This window comes from Camelus dromedarius, chromosome 21 (genome assembly GCF_036321535.1).
Source record: "Camelus dromedarius isolate mCamDro1 chromosome 21, mCamDro1.pat, whole genome shotgun sequence".
NCBI lineage: Eukaryota > Metazoa > Chordata > Mammalia > Artiodactyla > Camelidae > Camelus > Camelus dromedarius.
The window spans coordinates 5,461,392-5,468,230 of record NC_087456.1 but is presented as its reverse complement, the minus strand read 5'-3'; the positions used below and the strand labels follow the sequence as shown (position 1 = coordinate 5,468,230).

The 6,839-nt window shown below is 49.0% G+C and overlaps 1 long non-coding RNA gene across 2 annotated transcripts in view; it reads left to right on the top strand.

Annotated features, from left to right (window-relative positions):
- Positions 1 to 694: 694 nt before the first annotated feature.
- The window catches only part of LOC135318774 (uncharacterized), a 52,859-nt gene continuing 46,714 nt past the window's right edge, over positions 695 to 6,839 (top strand). For both annotated transcript variants that reach the window (XR_010377099.1, XR_010377098.1), the window contains exon 1: positions 695 to 958. This is a non-coding gene — a long non-coding RNA (uncharacterized LOC135318774). The remainder of the gene's footprint in view (positions 959 to 6,839) is intronic.

Genomic DNA, 6,839 nt, shown 5'->3' with positions numbered 1-6,839 from the left:
ACCCCAGACCAACGGCTTAAACAGCAGAAACTGACTTCCTCGCAGTAGTTTATTTCCTCTGGAGGCGGAAGTCCGCGCTCAAGGGGTGGGCGCGGCTGGTCTCCTCTGGGGCCTCTCTCTCTGGCCCGTGGTGACTGTCTTCTCTCTGTGTCCTTGCCAGGTCTTCCCTGTGTGTGTGTCTGTCACCTAATTTCCTCTTATAAGGACATCAGTCCTATTGGATAAGGCCCCGCCCTAATGATTCATTGTAACTTAATTACCTCTTGCTCTCTGTACTGGGCTCCCCCGAGCCTGCTCACCCTCTCCCCTCAGCCACACCAAGCACCCAGGCTCGGCTTGGGTCACAGTTCTGCCAGCCTGCTGACGAAAGGTGGAAGAGGCTCATGGGCTCTGACCCAGGGCCGGGGCGCAGTGTGGTCACCGGGCTCTCCTCTCCAGAGATGCTCACTGGGTGACTGTGTCCTCAGAGCTGCAGGCCCCCTGTTTGGCCCTTGGCTTCCCATATGCCAAGCTGGGTCACTACAGTGCCCATCCCCCACCGCAGTTTATACAGGTGTTCCCGCCCTGAGCTCGCAGCCCCGCCCACAGGCCACGAGAGCCAATCCGCGCGCGCGCTTCCCGGCCCCGCCCCAGCGCCCTCCTCTGCCGCGCCCCTTCCTCCGCCCACCCAATCGTCAGTTCGTCAGGTGGGCAGGCGGCAGTTGGTCGAGTGGGCGGCAGGTCTGCCGGTCTCTCCGGGGGCGCCGGCTCTGCTCCCACCCGCCAGCGGCGGCGGTTGCAGCGGCGGCCGCGCGGTCTCTCCGGGAGGCGCGGCGTGGGCCGAGCGGCGGCCGCGGAGCTTCGTGCCCAGCATGGCGGCGGCGTGCGCGGGCCCCGAGGCGGTCCGCGTGCAGGTGCTCGACGTGGGCCGCGCTCCAGCAACCTGCGACCTCGGCGAGGGCTCCCACGGCGTCGTGAGGTGAGTGTCTGCCCCCGCCCGGCCTCGGTGGACGCAGCTGCGGCGTCGGGCCCGGCCCCGCGACACCAACCCCGGGCCCGACCCCGGCCCCGACCCCAGCCGTGTTGCCCCGCCGTCCGCGCGCCGCGGGTCTCGGTGGGGAGGGGGGGATCCGGGCCGCTCGGGCTGGGACGCTGCTCGCGGTGCTTCCAGGGCGGCCCTCCCTGGGCGCGGGGAGGGGGGAGGGGCGCGGGGGGTGGGGTGGCAGCCGGGACCCCGGCACCCAGGGACCCCCGCAGAACGGGAACAAGGCTCCCTTGACTTCCGACTGTGAAGCTGCGAAGTCCTTCAGATGCTCGCGGCGCCGGCCGTGGTCTGGAAAGCGGTTCGCAGCGGCGTGTGTGCACAGCCCCGAAATCACTGTCTTGTTTGCCCCCCTCGCCTGCGTTTTCCGTGGACGGCTTTGGTTCAGCGCCTTCCATGGTGCCAGTGCTAAATTGCCCATCACGTCCTTGGGCCCTTAGAAGAAATTAAAGCTTAAATGTGTACTGGAAAAAGTTCTTAGTTTCATGACGCGTCAGTTGAAAAGTTGTTTTGTTTTGTTTTTTTAATCTGATAAGAATTTTTCCTAGCCTGAAGATGATTGAGATCTGGTAACTTTCTGTCACGGCTGTCGACTTACGTGACTTATGTCTCTATTAGATGAAATATCAAGTCCTTTTAGTGTAATTGTTTTCCCTTTTTTAAGTAAGATCCAAGTACAAATAATGGAATTGGAATCCTGGGTCCAGATGATAGCTTTTAATCTTCAGGTTGATGATATTTAATAAAAATTTAATTTGTATTGTGCTTTATTAGTATTTAGTAAATGTTGGTTAACAGTGCTGGGTTTCTAAAGGATTTCTTGATTGACAGATTAATGATATTTAAATAACTGATATATTTACTTATTTATTTGTTTAAATTTTTTCTAATTGAGATGTAGTCAGTTACAATGTGTCAATTTCTGGTGTACATCATAGTTTCAATCATACGTATATATATATATATATGTATTTGGTTTCGTATTTTTTCATTAAAGGTTACTATAAGATACTGAGTATAGTTCCCTGTGCTATAGAGAAGAAATTTGTTTTTTGTCTATTTTTATTTTTTGTTTTATTTTCTTGATTTCTTGATTGAAATATTAATAATACTTAAATCAGTGATTTTTTTTAAAGCTTAATGTTTCCAGAAGGACTTAAAGATTTTGAGGAAGAAAATTTTTTTTCATTTTCTGTATCTGCTCATTAGGAATTTCGCCTTTTCTGTGCAAAGTCCTTTCCTAATCATTACGTAGAGGATATAAAGAGTGGAGTTTGAATTGAGCCCTTCCGAGTGCGTGTGGTTTTAGTAGGAAGACAATAGGTGCAAGTGACAATCTAAGCTATGGAATCCAATCCTGGAAAAGGACTTAGGTGGCAAATTGTGGAGGACTCTGTAGGCAGAACAGAGTTTGATTTTATATCTGTGCAATGGAGAAGCATCAGAGTTTATGAGACGAGGCAGGCACATGATCAGTTTTGAGATTTTTGGAGAACCTACATGAACACTGGTGGAAATGACAGGAGAAAACTGAGGTGGAGAACCAGGCTATGTGACCTAGAGGTGAAGTGATGTAGCAATGTAGAAGATGGAGACGTTAGAGTAAGTAACGGGCTCTTGTCAGAGGAGTGGTGGACTTTTCATCCTGGCAGGTATGGGATGAAGCAAAGGATGATGAGGTCTTATGGGGTAAGAGGCTGAAGAGGAATTTGGATTAAATAGAGATTCTGAGACAGGACCTGGTGATGTGGTATGGGAAGGTTGTTAATTCCAAGGCTTCTAGCTTGGGGGCATGGTGGTTCCTTTCAGTAAACATTCCTTGTTAGAGGAGGAATGCTGTAGGCAGAGGAGGTTTGTTAAGGAGAAATAGTGAGTTCTGGTTTGGACTCGTTAAGTTTAGGATGCTGTTGGCCCTTTAGGCTATATCCAGCAGGCATCCTGAAAATAAGAGGGACATCGAATCTGGAGATGAAAATTTGTGTAAGTGGTCGTCTGGTGTGGATGAACACAGATTCTTATTTGAGATCACTGGTTAGGTGAAATTGTATGCTTATATTCTGCTTGTTTATCTTTTTAGTAGAGAATCTGTAGCTTTTAGTACATTTTCAAAGTGTTCATTATCCCATAGAGATTAAGAAGCAGTGAGACAGAACAAAAGAGCAAAGAAGGAACCTTGGCAAGTAAGTAGTTTTAAGAGGTGGGAAAAGGAAGAGGAAGCTGAGGACTGGTGAGATGTGTAAGACTTGGGGAAAAAAGGAAAAAATGGTATGAAAGAGAGAAGTTGAAGCTGTATGTTTCATCATCTAATTAAGTATCTATGTTGGATAAATTCAGCTTGAAACATGTTCTGAATGTGACTGAGAGGTTGTGAGGTCATCTCCATAGAGATCCTAATTGAAGCCTTGAGAGAGGACAAGATGAGAAAAAATGTGTGAGCTGAGCTGAAGGAATACCTGACTTTAGGTGTCCATAGCGGGCAAGCTAGAGAAGGAGGAGGTGTGGTTGGAGACCAGAGACCTAGGAGTCCACATTGTCAGCGGAGTTGGGGTCAAGTGGTCACTAGGGATTGGTAGTGAGGACTGTAGGGAGCACAGCGCAGCGGGAGGACAAGCTGTTCGGTTTGTTGACATTCAGCTCTCCTAAAAACATAGTTTTAACCAAAATTCCGTTGTGCCACATTCCTGATGGTACAGTAGCCGGTCCTGTTAAGATGTCTGTGATGACGGCAGGGCAGTCAGAACGACTGTTTAGTCAGCGCTTTCTGTCACTTTTTTTTTTTTTAAGCAGATATCAATTAGTCCTCTTACCCACACTGCAGGGGTGTTTCCTTTCAGTAAGTGGAAATTTGAGACACAGCAAGGTTACTTCATTTGCCCACAGATGCCCAGCTAGGAAGAGGTAAAGCATCTCTTCCTGGTTCCTAAGTGATGCTCAACCAAAGATCAGAGTTGAGAAAATACATGCTTTCAATAGTAGAAAATATCTATTGTCTGCTTTCTGTGTGATTTGCTCTGCTAGCCTTTTACAAAAACCTTTCATGCAAGGTCATTCACTTAGAATTCACTGAGCACCAGTTCCCTGCGAGGACTCAAGGGGCACCTGCCCTTCAGTAGCTCCTGCTGCAGACAGCGGGGTGCAGTTGGGTGGGAGCACGGAAGGCCCGTGGGGAGTGCTGTGGGGGCAGAAGGCCGGGGTGGCCGGGGGGCTGCCTGTGTCTGGCTTCACAAACCTTGGTGCTGGGTGTGGGTGTATGGCTGGGAGTTTGCCTTGAGATGTGCTCTCCAGGTAGAGCAGAATGCGCATACCAGGGCACAGAGGTCTGAGCACAGCACATCTGCTCAGGGAAACCAGGAGTTGTCTGGGGAGGGAGGGTGTGGGTGGGCGCCTTGGGGAGAAGGCTGGAGGGGAGGCAGCTGGGATGGGCGGGATCGAGTTCTGAAGGACTTTGTTTTCTAAGGAGCTGGGACTTGAGTTGGTAGGTGAAAGCCACTGAAGGATGCCCTTTTTCTGCTGGTTCTTCATCAAATTTTGTGTTTCCCTCGTTGCCTCTCTGACTTCCTCCCCTCTGTGCTTGTTCTCTCTTCTTTCTGCTTACATAGGCGTACTCAGTGGGTGTGATTTTCCCCCGTCTCCAGGGGCATTTTGAAATGTATGTGGATTCTGTTTTGCTTTTTGTTGTTAACGTTGATTGGAGGTGTTATTGGCCTTCGGTGTGTATGTGGTGGAGGTGGACGTGACAAATGACCTGCATGCAGTATGCGCGCGGCAGTCAGTCCCTGCACCTGAGGAGCATCCTGGTAAGATGCCAGTGGTGTTTCCCTCCAGCCCGTCCCCAAGAAAGGCTGCGCCCTAGCCTCCCTCTGAGATTCATCTCCTCCATGACCTTGTCCTTACTACCCTCGGCTCTAGCACTTCCCTCATCCCTCCCTGGGACTTTGCTGGGTATTGGTACCACCTGTTTGAAAGGCAGGACCAGCAGTACGATAAATCACCTACAGACGCTCCATACCAGATTCCTAGTTGTGCTGGTTTAACTGTTAATGTAATTTTAATAAAGAAGTCTCTTGTATGGTTTTTGGAGCTCAAAGATGTGAGGAGACCATCTTAAATGAGCAACAGAAAATCCAGAGTTTCTGAACAGTTTTGAGTGCAAGTAAAATGCAAACAAAATTCATTTTGATGTTAGTAACATCCCTAACATTGTGCTCCTGGTGGTTGGCTATGATTGATATGCCATTCTGCTGAATTTAATTTGTATATTCTCAGTTCTCAAGCATTAATAAAAAGGTTGTTTTGAAAAGCATCCAAGTTGAATTTTCCGGGAACTCTGTATAGTTTATTCCTCACCTTGCTCGCGGTAATGTACCTGCTAAGTAGAAAATGACCAAATTCCCCGACAGACGTCTCGAGCTACCCGACCCCACGTCCAGCCTGCTCTGCCCGCCCACCCGCGTGACCCTGAGATGCTCTTTCTTCCTATTTGCTCCTCTTTTCTCTTTCACTTCTTAGGACTCCCATACATTGGAAAGCCAACAGGATAGATGTTCTCCAAGTTCTCTCTCAGGTGCGCAGTCTTAGGGCAGGCTCTGGGCTCTGAACCCATCCATGGCTGGTGGGAGCTGGGGGTGGGGTGTAGGGGTGACGTCTGCGTGGACCTCACCATGAGCAGCTGACTAGCGTTAGTTGCAAGCTTGCCTTAGGTGCTGTGGTTTCAGTCATTTTCATCCTCACCTTTGAGGTATTAGTTTTTCACTTACATATAAGGAAACTGGGTCTCTGATAACTTGTCTAGGGTTCACAGCCAGTAAATGTGCAGCAGAACTGAGATTTGTCTAGACCTCAAAACATGTAATTTTTTCCCCCTGAACTACTGTAGACTTTCCTTTGCTACAGTGAGTTACCTGGAAATGTGCTTCCTGCAGCCTGGGTTCCTGAATGTGTTGGCACCAAAGTATACAATGTTTGTCATGACCAGCTTGGGCCTGTTGTGGAGATTCAAGAAGGGGGAACCAGAAACTTGGAAGGGGTGAGGGAGGTAGGGTCAAAGCAGCTTCATTTTTATCAGAAGGGTGTTCATCATTCTCACTCGTTCTACATCCTCCACCAGTTTCTTGATTTTCATCCATTTAGTAACATTATTGAGTGTGTACCTGACTTATGTGCTAAGCAGTAGGATTGAAGTGGTTTTTACACTCTGGTGTTTACAGTCTAACGGGAAAGTGAACACATTTACTGAATATGCTGAGGTGCAGAGTGCTCCCTTTTATACCCATAAAAAGTGGAGCAAAAGTTTGCGGAGTAGTCCAGGAGGGTTTCCTGGAGGAAGTGCTGTTTAAGCTGGGACCTGGAGAATGACGTGGAGCTAGCTGAGGGAAAGGTGGGGAAGGGCGCTAAAGCGTTTGAGGCACGGCTTGTAGAAAATAGGCTGTAGAAATTGGGAGGTTTGTGATTAAGATCCAGGGATGTTTCTCATGATGTTGCAGGGACAGGAAGAGCAGTTACAGTTTCAGGTATGGATGTAACCAGGAACTAAAAACGACCAAGGCAGCTACGCCCCTCCCTCTTTACATTTACAAAATCTTGCATCCTGCATCTCTGCACAGCTGTTCTTTTATTTTTTTCCTCTTTTCACTTTTACCACATCCCCATGCACTTGGCAGAAGAGAGCTGACCCTGGCTTCCCAGAGGTATGTGTCTTCAGAGCACTCTGACTCTTGGGGGAGAGAATCTGATCCATCTTGGGCTAGTGTCCACCACTGGTCTGGGCACCTGAGGCCCAGGTGGAGTCATGTGGTAAGGCTGGACCTCTCTAAGTTGG